This window comes from Littorina saxatilis, linkage group LG12 (assembly GCF_037325665.1).
Source record: "Littorina saxatilis isolate snail1 linkage group LG12, US_GU_Lsax_2.0, whole genome shotgun sequence".
NCBI lineage: Eukaryota > Metazoa > Mollusca > Gastropoda > Littorinimorpha > Littorinidae > Littorina > Littorina saxatilis.
This window is the reverse complement of record NC_090256.1, coordinates 57,101,018-57,117,283: the sequence shown is the minus strand read 5'-3', so window position 1 is coordinate 57,117,283 and position 16,266 is coordinate 57,101,018. Positions and strand designations below refer to the sequence as shown.

Sequence of the window (16,266 nt, the reverse complement as noted above, 5' to 3'; positions counted from 1 at the left end):
CCACGCGAGCCTATCTGACCAATCGTGGCCAGGTACTTACGTCATACCCCCGTATATGGAAAGTGTCTGTGGTTTGTTTGTTTGAAAAATAGGGGGGTTTCCCCAGGAGAATCCATATTTAACCGAAAATAACCGCCGAATGACACAGGGGAGAGAACTGCTGTTCAAACGGTATACGACGTTCCCGCGTTGGGCGAGCAGAAATGTCTGTTGTCAAGGGTTGAAAATCGGAATTTTTATCGGAAGAGTGAATGAAAAGACAGAAAAATTCGCCGGGTTGGTGCAATGAAATATGTTTTTAGAGACTTTGATGAATTTGTATGGAGGTCTCCCTATTGACGTCATCACTTCGTGCGCACCGGGGCTTGGAGGGCAAGAAGCCACCGCGCCGCTTAGCGAAAACATGGCAGCGTGTTGCCGATCGCGAAGTTTCGCTGCGGCGATTCCGTATTTGCGTCGACGATTTGGCTAAATTTCATTCAAGATGGTGAATACTTGTTGCATAATCGGTTGATTGATGTGTGAACAGTTATTGTTCATTGATTCCAAACCTCAACAGCAGTATTAATTTTGCTAAACATTGAAACACCGATTCACTCGCTTTTTGACTGAAATGTGCAGTTTGAAACAAGATTCAACACTGCTTATGTTAATGCCATAGCTTTTTGACTCAAGTGTGTGCCTTAATCAATGCTGTTTAGCATGTCTGTATAGTTTATTGACAAGTGTGTGATTTAAAACAGAAACAAAACTGTTTATGTGGATGCCAAACCTGAAACACAGTATTGATTTGACTTGTGTACAGTATCTGTATGACTTGTGCTGGCTGGCATGAGTGTAGTTCCTTTTTTTGCTTCCTGGCTCAAGTGTGTATAATTCAAAGCATTTTCAAGACTCAACACTATTCCTTATTTGATTTTGAGATCTGATGCCAAGTGTGTGTGTGTACAGTTCTTTTCTTTTTTTTCACTTTTTTGTCAGTTTTTATATGTAAACAGTTACCGTTCATTGATTGGAAACACTAATTCACTCATTGTCAGACATGTGATTTTTGACTGAAGTGTGCAATTTGAAACAGATTCAACACTGCATACATGTATGTTGATGCCATAGCTTTTTGACTGAAGTGTGCAATTTGAAACAGATTCAACACTGCTTATGTTGATGCCATAGCTTTTTGACTCCAAGTGTGTGCCTTAATCAGTGCTGGTTAGCATGTCTGTACAGTTTATGCTTTTTTTTTTATTGAAGCATGTGATTTTAGTAAGAACTAATAAATACATTGTTGTTGCAGTAACGTTTTTGTTCTTAAGACTTTTTTTTTATATTTAGTCAAGTTTTGACTAAATATTTTAACATGGAGGGGGAATCGAAACGAGGGTCGTGGTGTATGTGTGTCTGTCTGTGCGTGTGTGTGTGTGTGTGTGTGTGTAGAGCGATTCAGACTAAACTACTGGACCGATCTTTATGAAATTTGACATGAGAGTTCCTGGGTATGAAATCCCCGAACGTTTTTTTCATTGTTTTGATAAATGTCTTTGATGACGTCATATCCGGCTTTTCGTGAAAGTTGAGGCGGCACTGTCACGCCCTCATTTTTCAACCAAATTGGTTGAAATTTTGGTCAAGTAATCTTCGACGAAGCCCGGACTTCGGTATTGCATTTCAGCTTGGTGGCTTAAAAATTAATTAATGACTTTGGTCATTAAAAATCTGAAAATTGTAAAAAAAAAATAAAAATTTATAAAACGATCCAAATTTACGTTTATCTTATTCTCCATCATTTGCTGATTCCAAAAACATATAAATATGTTATATTCGGATTAAAAACAAGCTCTCAAAATTAAATATATAAAAATTATTATCAAAATTAAATTGTCCAAATCAATTTAAAAACACTTTCATCTTATTCCTTGTCGGTTCCTGATTCCAAAAACATATAGATATGATATGTTTGGATTAAAAACACGCTCAGAAAGTTAAAACAAAGAGAGGTACAGAAAAGCGTGCTATCCTTCTTAGCGCAACTACTACCCCGCTCTTCTTGTCAATTTCACTGCCTATGCCGTGAGCGGTGGACTACGAGTATACGGTCTTGCTGCGTTGCATTGCGTTCAGTTTCATTCTGTGAGTTCGACAGCTACTTGACTAAATATTGTATTTTCGCCTTACGCGACTTGTTTAAGCTTGCGTGTGTCTTATCTGAGACATTTCTTAATTGTGAAGAATCTGGTGAGTGATTGTCAGAATGAGTGTGTATCTGTGTAATGGCTCCTTTGTTTAGTCAACAAAGTTAATATGTTGAGCCCAGCTGTCCTAAACGGAAAAATATGTGTCTGGTTTGTCTCAAAACAGTAACGTTTCACAAAATTGAACAAAACTGTTGAAAACACACCTACTGGAGCTAACAAAGGCAGAGATTAGGTACAAATCAAAAGTAATGTGTTAAATATCACACTCACACCAGCTTCACATTCACAGAGTGACAGCTTGGTAAAAATTAAAATACATATATAATGTGTTCAACGCTTTATTTAACTGAACTGTCATTGTCAACATATATATAAAAATTAAAAACAAAAAACACGTAACACTGAATTCAGGGAAATTTTTAGTTACTGTCTTCAGCAGCACTAAAGTAAAAAGAAATAGAAAAAATAAAAAAGAAGAACAAAAAACACACACACATTACACATTTACAGGTTCACAATAAATGTTCTAAGGTAATATCAAAGTAAGCACTAAAGCAGACACCAGACTTGATCCCAAAAAGGAAAAAAGAATCGCTTCTCCAAACATAAACATACAAAGTTAGAAATACCATTTCTCGAATAACAATGAAATGAAAACTCACACACACTGAAGCAGAAATAATAGGTAATCTAAAACTAAAGAGCTTCACACATAAACATACAAAGTTAGAAATAGAACTACAAGTTCTTGAATAATAACAAAATGAAAACTCATGCACACACACTGAAGCAGAAATTATATGTAATCTGAAACTAAAGAGCTTCGGTCAATTTCTCCAAGTATCGCACTTTAGCAACGTCACTCAATGATGTAATGTACTTCTCTTTTGGCTGGTCGACCGTTTTTGTTCCTGATTTTGATATTATTCAATTAAAACACTCCCGAATCATCGAGCGGCGCACTGACGCTACTAGCCGTTCCGCTTCTTGCCCTCCAACCCATTTCTGCGTATCACGTGACACCGCTCCGAAGTACGCAAAAGGGAGACCTCCATAGTGTAATCATATGCATTTCATGAAAGTAGACAGATTGAAAGGTGCAAAACTGCTAACAACTCAAAATGGCTGTTTAAGTCCCATCACTCTAAATTTCAGTGGCGCACTTCGCCTTAATATTAAACGAAATGCTGACGGAACTGCTGTGGCTAAGCGGCACCACGAACCTGAGGGCTTGAGAGGACTGGAACAAACACAAGTTTTCTTGCGAGGTGAGCGGCATGTGCAAGTGTTAGTTCATGGGAGCCAAGTTTCCCGTGCCCGCAGGCCAGAGGCTCTAATCGAAACCTGTTAATGGTTACAGGCATACGGAACGCGGATCGTATCAACTGATGCATTAAATTGATGCATCCAAAACCAAGAATTTGATGCATCATTTTCACAATTTGATGCATCGTTTGGATGCATCAGAATTTTCAGGTTTTCCCGGAAAGTGCAAAGCAAAAAGCAAAATTTGAACCGGAATACGAAGCGAAACGAACGTCGGAAAACGAAAGTTTGAGTCGAAGGTCAAGGGCGTCAAAACTTCGTTTGCACAGAAAACAAACCACAAACAAAACAAAAAAATGCCTTAAAATGCATAATGCCGTGACTTTGACTTGTTCCCTATTTAATGGTAGCCTATGTTGTACGTTTATTTTTGTTTTATCTAACCAATCTGTTTATATTCGTCAAAATGTCATTTCAAGTTTTTCCGTGCTCAGGCATTTCTTACGGAAAGACCGGAAATGAATGATCTTTTGCATGCATACAAAACCGAAAGTGATGCATCAAAAGGATGCATCATTTTCGTATCGGATGCATCAGTTTTTGAAAATGATGCATCAAATCTTGGTTTTGGATGCATCAATTTGATGCATCAGTTGATACGATCCGCGTTCCGTACAGGCACAGCTCGGCACGCTTCTCACAGTCCATCCTGTCACATTCGCTAAGCTCTGCTAAACTAATATTTGGAATTCCCTCCCGACATGCAGGTGATTACGGCGGCCGACTTGTTTCTGGAAGCAAAACACCTGGCTGATCATTCTCCAGCTTTCTACACTTTTCTGCTTTTCTTGTTGTTTTTTTTTTTAAGTAAGCAAGAACAACAAAGAACGATTTCTCTCAGAAGTTGGCCAACCGTTAGTTGCCGTTCTGAGCAGAAGACAATCTATGCAGATTATTGTAATAAAGATAGAATCATAGGTGTAATAGCATGTTCTATATTTACGGCTAGCGTTATAATGGAAAGCGACACGCACGTCAATCAGCGACAAACAAACAAACAACTTGAACAAACAAATCCTTTCGAAACAACAACAATTCCCCATAACCATGAGCAGAAACAACAACTACAACATCACCAAACACACACACACACACACACACACACACACACACACACACACACACACACACACACACACACACACACATATTTTGATACTTTTTTTAAAGGCCCACTCGGCCTTGTGAGAACAGTTCGCCTCACCATCACAGATCTGGTCAGCCTGGGTTACATGGGATTAAGACTCCACTTGGTCACATACCAATTATGCACTGCATGTGTGCGATTGCTCTCTGTGCATAATGGTATTTTCTCAAGACTTAATTTCGTAAAAGGCATGGGTGTCTTTTTCGGAAATCAATTCACCCCAAAATTCCGACTCACCACAGCAAACAGTCAGGATATAGGGACTTTTGGTATGTGCCGTTTTATAAAGCTTAGCCTCACAGTCACAGAGACAGCGAGGCAGAGAGGGCCTTTACATATTTTTTCACTTTCTTTCGTGTCACAAAACTTCTATGTTAAACATAACAATTCTATTTAGTTTGGTTTGAATCAATATACGACTACACAATTTCAACAACAACAACAAATTGAATCAACATGGAATATGCTTGAGAGAGACCACTTCTTCTTCTTCTTCTACGTTCGTGGACTGAAACTCCCACGTACACTCGTGTTTTTTGCACGAGTGGAATTTTACGTGTATGACCGTTTTTTACCCCGCCATTTAGGCAGCCATACGCCGTTTTCGGAGGAAGCATGCAGGGTATTTTTGTGTTTCTATAACCCACCGAACTCTGACATGGATTACAGGATCTTTTTCGTGCGCACTTGGTCTTGTGCTTGCGTGTACACACGGGGGTGTTCGGACACCGAGGAGAGTCTGCACACAAAGTTGACTCTGAGAAATAAATCTCTCGCCGAACGTGGAGACGAACTCACGCTGATAGCGGCCAACTGGATACAAATCCAGCGCGCTACCGACTGAGCTACATCCCTATCTTCCCCGCCCGAGAGAGACCACTCATGTCAAAACTAAATCATATCTTCACCCGTGCGGATATCATGTAAACGAGCTTGGTCAGCGTGTCAAGGCTGTGTGATTGGCTGCGCATGCGGAACTACTTCTGTGCACACATTCTGGGATTGAGAATTCACAGTAAACAAACCACTCGGCATCATATATCGTGGATACTGTCCCAAGCAAAGTAGTAGGAACTAAAATAGTGCAAATGTCGGGACTCACACATTTACAAGGCATCAACAAAGTACAGTACCATTTCACAAGAAGAAGCATTGACTTCAGTTTGATGTTGAACGGCGCTTGGCAGGTGTAACGGTCTTGCGCTTTGTCCACATTCGCTCAAACTTCAGCCACAGAATGCCTTTCCAGTCAAAATTCATGTGACAGTTAAAAAGAATAGAGATAAAGAAAAGCGTGCTATCCTTCTCAGCGCAACTACTACCCCGCTCTTCTTGTCAATTTCATTGCCTGACTGACGATGCTACGAGTATACGCTCTTGCTGTACAAATGCAGTGAGTTCAGTTTCATTCTGTTAGTTCGACAGCTTGACTAAATGTTGTAATTTCGCCTTACGCGACTTGTTTTTTAATTGCGTAAAGAAACTGTCCTATGCTTTCACAAAAAATCCAATCTTGACTTTAATATAAAAAGCAGGAAAAAAGAACAGGAAAAAGATCAATAAAGACGGATGCTCCCCGATAACAAACAAAAAAACCACCAAAAAAGCAAAAAGAGAGGCAAAAAAGAAAGGGTTGAAGCTGCCTGCATGCAACTGATATTAAAAAAAAAAGGGAGAAAAAAAGTTCAACATAATCATCTATTTTTCTCCCTAACATTCAGGTCAACAAAGTCATTGTCATAGCTAGGCAGACATTCGACAATCATCACAAAAAACCGACGCTTTCGTTTAACCATTCAAAAAACAACAGCAATAACGCTGTTAGTACTACAGCGCGCTCAACGTTCGCCCTTTTGTACTCGCGATGAGACTTGTTTCTTCTGGTCGCCAAGCTTACCGTTAACAAACGCATGTACTAGTTGGGATTCCCCCAATTTTCGCGACCTTGACCGAATACTCTCGAAGTCAGCACTACGGCGTTCATGCATAGGGAACAGTTAGAAAGTTAACTTCGGGAGTTCCCACTTAGAGGCCTCTACTTCCAGTGTTTCTGACTTCCAGTTCATGCATACGGGCCCAGCTGTGCGTTCATAATGAAACTATTGATCTGCAAACATTTCGCTCTGTATCGCAGTAGTGGAGGTTAGCAGTGCAGAGCTGCGGCGCTTATTGACTCCACGGAGAGCGTGGCAAGCAATTCTAGTCCATGCAGCTGCATACACAAAACAGAGATGGGATCAGAAAAGAGCGAACAGCAAGACAAGAGGAACAGATCCAAACAAATAGATTCCTAACGTTCCAAAATCAAGAAAGGTTAGTCATTGAAACGTTTAATCGTGGACACAATGAAACATTCACACACACACACACACAAAAGAAGAAAAAGAGGTAAAACAACAAAAACAACATCAACCAATCCACCATGATCACCACCACCACAATACCACCACCACTACAACAACAACAACAACATTTTACTCATACACCGAAAAAGCCAGATTTAGTTGTCAACAAAAATTGAAATATGATTTACACGTCAAAGTGACTGTTGTTTTTCCCCCTCCAATAAGCAATAACGTTTATGTTGCAGAGCTATTGCTGTGGGAGAAAACACGACTCAATCACAGACCAAAAGAACATTAAATTAGTCAGTGAACATGGTCTATTGCCAATACAGGAGTGGCAGTATAATGTGTGATTTAGGCCCATGAGACTCGTCAACTTTGTGTATACATACTAATTTTGTTTTGCTCTACAAACACGTACATTTGTTTGCACAAAGGCAAACGCACGATTCATTAATGGTCCTTCTGTGTAACCAGGTGGCAAAGAGAGAGAGAGAGAGAGAGAGAGAGAGAGAGAGAGGGAGGGAGGGAGAGAAAGAAACAGTGACAGAGATGGAGAGAAAAAGAGAGAGAGAGAGAGAGAGAGAGAGAGAGAGAGAGAGAGAGAGAGAGAGAGAGAGAGAGAGAGAGAGATGATGATGATGATGATGATGATGGAACTTTATTTTTCAAGGATAGAGGTTTAAGGCGACGCCTTTTCGGGTTCTTACAACTGGTCCTTACTTCTAATACAAATGTCTAATAAATGATAAACAAGTAAAACAACATGACAAATAAACAAATTAAACGAACAAACCAGCAAACAATCGACAAGTAAGCAAACAAGCAAATAAACACAAACAACAAAATGACAAAGTAAGCAACATACAAATCGAAAGCGAAACATGCAACATTGTTAATTGAGGTTACACATGTAAAGTGATAGACGGTAAAATTCACACGATACCAACGTTTACACTAATGCTTACAATGATTATATGGTGTAAATGATAATGATGAAGATGAAGATGATGATGATGATGATGATGATGATGATTTGATGATGATGATGATTTGATGATGATAATGATGATGATGATGTTGATGATGATGATGGAAAATCGCAACATAAAATCAACATAATACATGTAATAAAGAACATATTTTTGTAATTCATAAAGCTTTGCCAATTGTTGACAGCTACTTGCACATGTATGTTAAGACTAGTATAGCCATCTATGTAGACATATGATGATTATGCAGAGCTTGTTTAAAACTCTTTAGTGGGGTTAATGATCTTATTACAGACGGAATGGAGTTCCACACCATAGAGCCAGAGAAGGCTTGACTAGTTTTGAACAAATCAATCCTGGGTATTGGTGGTAGAAATTTGATAGACCCGTACCTTTCGGTGACTCTGTGAACTAGGTCCTGAATATAGTTGGGCACTTCGCCATGATATACTTTATACATTATTACAGTCTCATTAAACTGTAACTGTTTAACTAGCGGCAGGTAGTTTAGATTCTTTAACTTCAAATCAGCTGATAATTGTGGACCATTTAACATGAGTTTAGCTGCCCGACGATGTAGAGAGTTTTTAACTTTTATGGAACTGACAGAGAGAGAGAGAGAGAAAGAGAGAGAGAGAGAGAGAGAGAGAGAGAGAGAGAGAGAGAGAGAGAGAGAGAGAGAGAGAGAGAGAGAGAGAGAGAGAGAGAGAGAGAGAGAGAGAGAGAGAGAGAGAGAGAGAGATATTAAAAACATCTTTTTTTCGAGGGTTGTGGCAGAGAGAGAGAGAGAGATCAAATCAAATCAAATCAAATCAAATTTTATTTTACGAAGGTTGTGGCATAAGCAATATAAATGAGCTTCTTTTCAACCAGCCCTCTCCCAGAGAGGGACTATTCTAATCTTAAATACATATATATATACAAACGTAAAACAATTACAAAAGATAAGCATGACAGTTAAAAAAAATAAATAAATAAATAAATTTAAAAAAAAAAAAAAAAAATTTAAACAAAAAAGTCAGAAAAACTATTCACATGACTATATACACGTTGTAGACTATACATACATTCTTGCGTTATGAAACACTGATGCTTTATGGAGAGATATGATCAATATGAAAATAGTCAGAACAAAGTCTTCCATCACTCTGACTTTTCGTAATTTGACATTAAATGTAATGAGAGGTGTTTTTTGAAAGTATTGAGACTTGTTGGGACTCGAACTGATTCCGGGAGAGAATTCCACAAAACGCTGCTAGAATAAGCTAAACTTGATTTAAAGAGATCTATCCGCGGAATGGGGACGTTGAATTTTCGGCTTGGTTTGGCTTTAAATTTTGTAATGAAAGCACGTGGTGTATGGCCGGAAAGGATTTTGTGAAGGAGCACACCTTTATTTGATTGAAATCTTTCTTTTAAGGGCAAACTCTTAAGTTTTTAATAATCGTCGAAAACAAGACTGGATTGTTTTAATAGAACTGATTTTAGTGCTCGTCTGTGTAGACTATACAGTGGTTTTAAAATATTTGCACTGGCTGAGTCCCAGATGGTCGAACAATAATCCGTGATGGTTTGTATGTATGCATTATAAAATAATAACCTTGAGTGTGGATCAAGAAAGTGTTTTATTCTGTTCAACAAATATATTTTCCTCGACATGGTTTTACACAACGATCTAACATGATGGGTCCAAGATAAATTATTATCGATATTTACTTCCAAAACTTTGTGTGAGAGAGAGAGAGAGAAAGAGAGAGAGAGAGAGAGAGAGAGAGAGAGAGAGAGAGAGAGAGAGAGAGAGAGAGAGAGAGAGAGAGAGAGGGTAGATAACGAACGAACAATCCTTTTGTTTTACTCAAGGATGGAGATTTAAGGCTATAAACACATATTCTTACAATCAAACAACAAACAATTACAAACAAACACAAGCAAAGGTAATGAATGCCAATGATAAAGCTATAATATTACCTATTCTGATATATACGTTAACAAAAATACACACACACACACACACACACACACACACACACACACACACACACACACACACACACAAACACACACACACACACACACACACACAAAATATTGAAAATAACATGGGAATATTAAGTAAAAAACACAATAACCAACAAAACAAACAGACAGACAAAAAGAAAAAAAATCACACACACACACACACACACACACACACACACACACGAAAAACCTTTGTACAACACACACAAATCCAAAGCGCTTCTCACCTAAGTTTTGAGACAAGAAGTATTTTCCAAAATATAGTTGTATCTTCGTTCGTATTCAACTCCCTCTGCAGCGCGATTCAAACCCTTGAAATTTGCAAGAGAAGTTCCTGTAAATTCGCAATATTTTCTGAAAGAGTAAGCAGACTGTAAGGGTAAGTTGAGACGTAGAAAGAGCGGCGAGCCAGGCAGAGCACAGAACATGCAGGGCCAGAGAGCAACTGCGAGCGAAATGGTACGTTCAGCAACTGTGCGAGTCCGCGGCTTGCAGTGATTGTGAGCACATTCAGCTCTCGCCAGTTTTATAGTAACGCGGGCCTCGCTGGTGATGTCAAAACGCCGTTGCAGTGTGTTGCGGAGTTGTTGATGTAGCCGCTACTAGAGCCCACGCTGGCACTGAGACGGGGTGGCCATGAAGAAAGATCTACTCCCTACCATCACCCTGCTCTGGAATCTCAACTCTTAGTGAGATTAATATGTACATTAATGTTCTCTCTCTCTCTCTCTCTCTCTCTCTCTCTCTCTCTCTCTCTCTCTCTCTTTCTCTTTCTCTCTCTCTCTCCCTCTCTCTCGCTCCATCATATCACATTACGTCACAAGCAGACGCGCAGGTTCATAGGCGCAAGGAATTAATATATAATTATTATAAACTCGGAGGCAAAAGAAACGCAAATAAAGGATGCGTTAATCAAACCTTTATGGACTTGAAATAAAAAGAAAATAATGATACTAGCATGTTCTGCACGTGTTGTTTTAGCGGTCTTATCTTGTCAGAACCGTGTTTGCCGTTATCTGGGTCACACGCGAGGTCTTGTTGACGGGGATCCCAAACCGTCATGGGGACCACTTTCAGCACATGCACAATGTAGAAAAGCAGCTTTTCGTGTTGAGAGTGTTCAGGCAAGCTGTACCGTACTCACAAAACTGTTACAACATTCATTTCTGCGACACAGGCGCGATGCCGAGACTATCACCAGGGCCCGTATGCTTATGGGGGAAGTTCGCGACAACTCCCGAAGTTTTGAGTGACATCGGAAGTACTTGCCTCACTTTCGTATGCATGGGCCGGAAAAAGGGTTTACCTCGAAGCAAAGCGATGAAGTAACTCAGGGTATTTTGCGACTACTTCTAAAGTTTTGAGTGACATCGGAAGTACATCCTCACTTTCGCATGCATGGGACGAAAAAAGAGTTTACTTTGGAAGCTAACGAGGAAGTGAATGAGGGTAAATGTACTACAGCCAGACCCAGTAGTAAACACGCTACTTCCACAGTTTCTCAGTGCAAAAAGGCAGGGCTTTTCTTCAGTTTTTCATGTCAAACCGAGCTGACGCTCCCAAAGAGAGAAAATAGAGGGAAAAGTCGTATCTTCTGCATGCATTTCGTGCAAATTTCCCTGAATACAAACCTGAGTTGCCAGCTTTGACTTTTGTTTGTTCTGGGTCATTGGCCACCACTCTTTCATTCCCGCTTATACGAGGGGGTTACTGTGTTTCTATGAAAATGGGCGTCGTTGTGTGCATGTGTGAGTGTGTGTGTGTGTGTGTGTGTGTGTGTTCGAGTGTTGAAGTGTAAGTTTCTCCTATTTCTTTGTCATTGCTTTATCTCTGTGTGTGTGTGTGTGTGTGTGTGTGTGTGTGTGTGTGTGTGTGTGTGTGTGTGTGTATGTATTTGTGCGAGTGCTTGTCTGCCTGTGTGTGCGTGCGTGCGGGTATAATTGTGCGTCTGTTCCTTCATACGTTTGTTTGCGTGTTCGCGCGTGCCGTGTGTTTGTGTGTGTGTGTGTGTGTGTGTGTGTGTGTGTGTGTTTGTGTGTGTGTGTTTGTGTGTGTGTTTGTGTGTGTGTGTTTGTGTGTGTGTGTGTGTGTGTGTGTGTGTGTTTGTTTTCGATGTTATGTGTGTGTTCGACGGTGTGTGTGTGTTCGACGGTGTGTGTGTGTTCGACGGTGTGTGTGTGTTCGACGGTGTGTGTGTGTGTGTGTGTGTGTGTGTGTGTGTGTGTGTGTGTGTGTGTTCGATGTTATGTGTGTGTTCGACGGTGTGTGTGTGTGTGTGTGTGTGTGTATGTGTGTGTGTGTGTGTGTGTGTGTGTGTGTGTGTGTGTGTGTGTGTGTGTGTGTGTGTGTGTGTACCCACTCCCCACACTATGATGAGCTGACTATATTTGCGCCTTGATATTTTATTCATGTTCTTACGTTTTATGCTGTTTATTGTGATTCACCACACCCGAGTTTATCGTAATTGAGATAATAAAGTGTTCTATGTCTATGTATTATGTCTAATACACATGCACACACGCACGTAGGCTACAAAAATCCAATCTTGACTTTGAACTTTATATAAACATACATCCTCTTCACAATTAACGAGGACAAACGTAATTTACAAACACCTAAGTACAACAATTTTTCTGTTTTAAAAATTCGCACACACATTTTCTCAAATAATATGAAATTCGCTGAACTTATCTTCTTTTCACTACACCTTATATCTTGATTCCCAAAAAATGGAGTTCTGCCTTTTTAAATTTACCAGTAACACAAACATTCGCTCTGACCAAACTATTTTTGTCCAGCAGTTTTACCGATACACAATCATTAAAAAAACACTACAAAAAGAGTTTTAAGTTAACCGACTTCGCTACCACATAAACAACCTTTTTTTATTGTCCCCAACATTCTGGTCAACGAAATCATTATTATAGACAGTCATTCTATTTAAGGACAATTATCACAGCTTTCGTTCAACCAGTTAAAAACAACAATTATAGTAAAAGCTACAGCGCGATCAACGTTTGCCCATTTACGAACTCGCGATGAGATTCGTTTCTTCTGGTCACCAAGCCTACCGTTTACAAACGCATGCGCACTAATTGGGATTCCCCCAATTTTCTCGACCTTGACCTCAGAACTCTCGAAGCCACTACTTCGGCGTTCAATTTAGCTCTTGCATACCGAGTAGCTGGCAACTTTGCTTTCGAAGTTCCCACTTCCAATGTCAAGGGCCTCTCGCTTGACATAATTATACGACGATATCGCATCTCAAGGGTCCTTACCCATCCAAAAGAAACCTCCAGCGCATACTACAATTGCAGGACATTCCGTTTTTAAAGGCAGCTCATTGGGAAATGATCTCAGACACAATATCGAAGACGTGAAATGCGTCAATCGAGCAACTGTCGTAACTTGGCTACAATGAGACGGTCTCCTACCTTGCACCATAGACACGGACCACATTCTTGTTTAATTTAGGTGAAATGCTTAAAACAGAGTGACTCAAAAGCGACAGTTCGATCAGTTACTGACCGAAATAAACGTGCTCGAGTCATTCGGCGAAGGTGGCGAGCTTTCAAACCAGCACGACTGAATAACTCAGAATGCCTTTTTTCATCATGCCTCTATTCTACACGAGTAACATAGTGCAGTGGTAACGGTTCCGGACTCTCGTTCATTCGCTTCGGGTTCAAGTTCCGCCAGGAGCTATATATTTTTTTATTAATCTTTTCCTTTTTAAGCCTCCGCAATTGCATTCCGGCTGCAAAAACCGGGTTTTGCCTCTGTGTTAATTTTATTCATTTGCATAAGAAACCTTCCTATGCTTTGAAAAAATCATATCATGTCTTGACTTTCAACTGTACGCGCGTGTGTATAATTATGTGTGTCACTACAATGAGTATGTGTGTGTGTGTGTGTGTGTGTGTGTGTGTGTGTGTGTTTGTGTGTGTGTGTGTGTGTGTGTGTGTGTGTGTGTGTGTGTGTGTGTGTGTGACGTGTCACTTGTGTCATCATAGTTTCAGTGTGTGTATGAGTGTAGATTGAGAGAGAATGAGAGAAAGTGAGAGAGAGTGAGTGTGTGGTTATTTGTTTGTGACTGTGTGCGTGCGTGTATGGGTGCGTGTGTGTGTGTATATGTGTGCGCGCAAGCGCGCGTGTGTGTGCAGTGTGTGGTGTGTGTGTGTTTATGTGTGCCGTCAGTGTCACTTGTGTCATAGTGTCAGTATGTGCATGAGTGTACGTTTGTCTGTGTGTGCGTGTGTCGTAAGAGAGAGAGAGAGAGAGAGAGAGAGAGAGAGAGAGAGAGAGAGAGAGAGAGAGAGAGAGAGAGAGAGAGAGAGAGAGAGAGAGAGAGAGAGAGAGAGAGAGAGAGAGAGAGAGAGAGACCGACACTTCTTTGGCAATTTTGGACCAGACAGCGTCTTTATGTTTAACAGTTAGACTGTTCTGTAATTTGGACAGAATAACCGTTCTTTCGTAAAACACTTCTGTCAAGAGTACAGCAATTTCACCATCTGAAAAAGGCGCAGAACGCCCCTCCGTGTCTACTTTCTTTTTGAGCGGCACACGTGCCTTGCCATTTTCGTTGACTGCCATGTTGATAGAAACATGAGCATGCGTATTAGTAGGGATTCCCCCAATTTCCCCGACCTTGACCTTAAATACTCTCGCTGTCACTACTTTGGCGTTCAAGTCAGTTCATGCATTGTGAACAGTGTTAGAAAGTTGACTTCGGGAGTTCCCACTTCGAAAAGAGGCCTCTACTTCCAGAGTTTCTTACTTCTAGTTCATGCATACGGGCCCAGATCAGCGCCAACAGGTGATCGGGAGACTTGATGCCAGACAATCAGTTCAGCAAGTTGCTGGGGCATTTGGAGTAAATGTCACCACGGTTTATCGCCTGCAGCAACGTTTTCATGCCACTAACAGTACCTGCGACTTACGAGGACGTGGCAGACCCCGGGTAACAACAGCCCGACAAGATCGCCATCTTGTCCATCAACACCAGCGAGATGCATTCGAAACTGCCGCCAACACAGCCCGTAACACATTTGGGGTGCATGGACAACCCGTCAGTGCCAGAACTCTACGCCGACGCCTTGGTGGGCAGAACCTGGTAAATCGGCGTCCTGCTTGACGTCCTGTCTTGACAGCTCAGCATCGCCTGGATCGTCTAGCCTGGGCCCAGCGGCATGCCCACTGGCGCCATCGGGACTGGCGGAGGGTTCTTTTTTCGGACGAGAAGCGCTTTTGCCTGGAACCTGGCGATGGGCGTGTCCGTATCTGGCGAAGGCCTGGACAGCGGTTTGCTAACAATAAGATCCTGCAGCATGATCGATGGGGAGGTGCCAGCGTCATGATATGGGGCGCCATTGGTGTCAATTAGCGAGTGGGACCTGTCGTCTTTCAGAACGTCGGCCAAGGTCGTGGGAATGGTGTCAATGCAGACCGCTACATCAATCAAGTCCTGCGTCCCTATGTGGTTCCATTTGTCCAGAGGTACCGGAACTGCCTGTTCCAGCAAGACAATGCCCGTCCCCATACTGCACGTGCTACCCAGGACTTCCTGCGTCACAACAGCGTGAACATTCTGCCTCATCCTGCTCGATCTCCGGATCTCAACCCAATCGAACACTTTTGGGACACCATGCAAAGAAGGATTAATGCCCTTGCCCGGAGACCCCGCACAGCAGCAGAACTGCGTGCTGCCGTGACCCAGGTGTGGGCTCAGGTCCCTCAGCAGCAAATTAATCACCTCGTCCTCTCCATGTACCGGAGGTGCGCCACAGTCATCAACGCCCAGGGAGGAGCAACACGCTATTGACTTTCAACAGTCTTCAAACAGTGTTCAGTGGAACATGGCACGTCATGCTCTCATCCCAATACACTTTTTCGTCTGGTTGTTGTATCGGTCAATTCGTTTCCTTGTTATTGTTAACCCGAAATAATTAATTCGACATTAAAATTCATGGGTAACCCATCTTCATTGCAGCATTTGCGTTTCTTTTGCCTCTGAGTTTAATTATATATATGTGAGAAGTTGCTTAAAAATAAATCTAGATTTACACAATATGACATCTTCTTCTTTTTCTGCGTTCGTGGGCTGAAACTCCCGCGTACACTCGTGTTTTTTGCACGAGTGGAATTTTTACGTGTATGACCGTTTTTTTCCCCGCCATTTAGGCAGCCATACGCCGTTTTCGGAGGAAGCATGCTGGGTATTTTCGTGTTTCTATGACCCACCGAAC

General features: G+C 41.3%; 1 protein-coding gene across 1 annotated transcript in view; it reads right to left on the bottom strand.

The window, feature by feature from the left end:
• The window catches only part of LOC138982342 (uncharacterized), a 40,118-nt gene extending 29,585 nt beyond the window's left edge, over window positions 1-10,533 (bottom strand). The window contains exon 1 of the mRNA XM_070355595.1: window positions 10,249-10,533. The gene's annotated coding sequence lies outside the window, so the exon portion shown is untranslated. The remainder of the gene's footprint in view (window positions 1-10,248) is intronic.
• Between the last annotated feature and the right edge of the window lie 5,733 nt (window positions 10,534-16,266).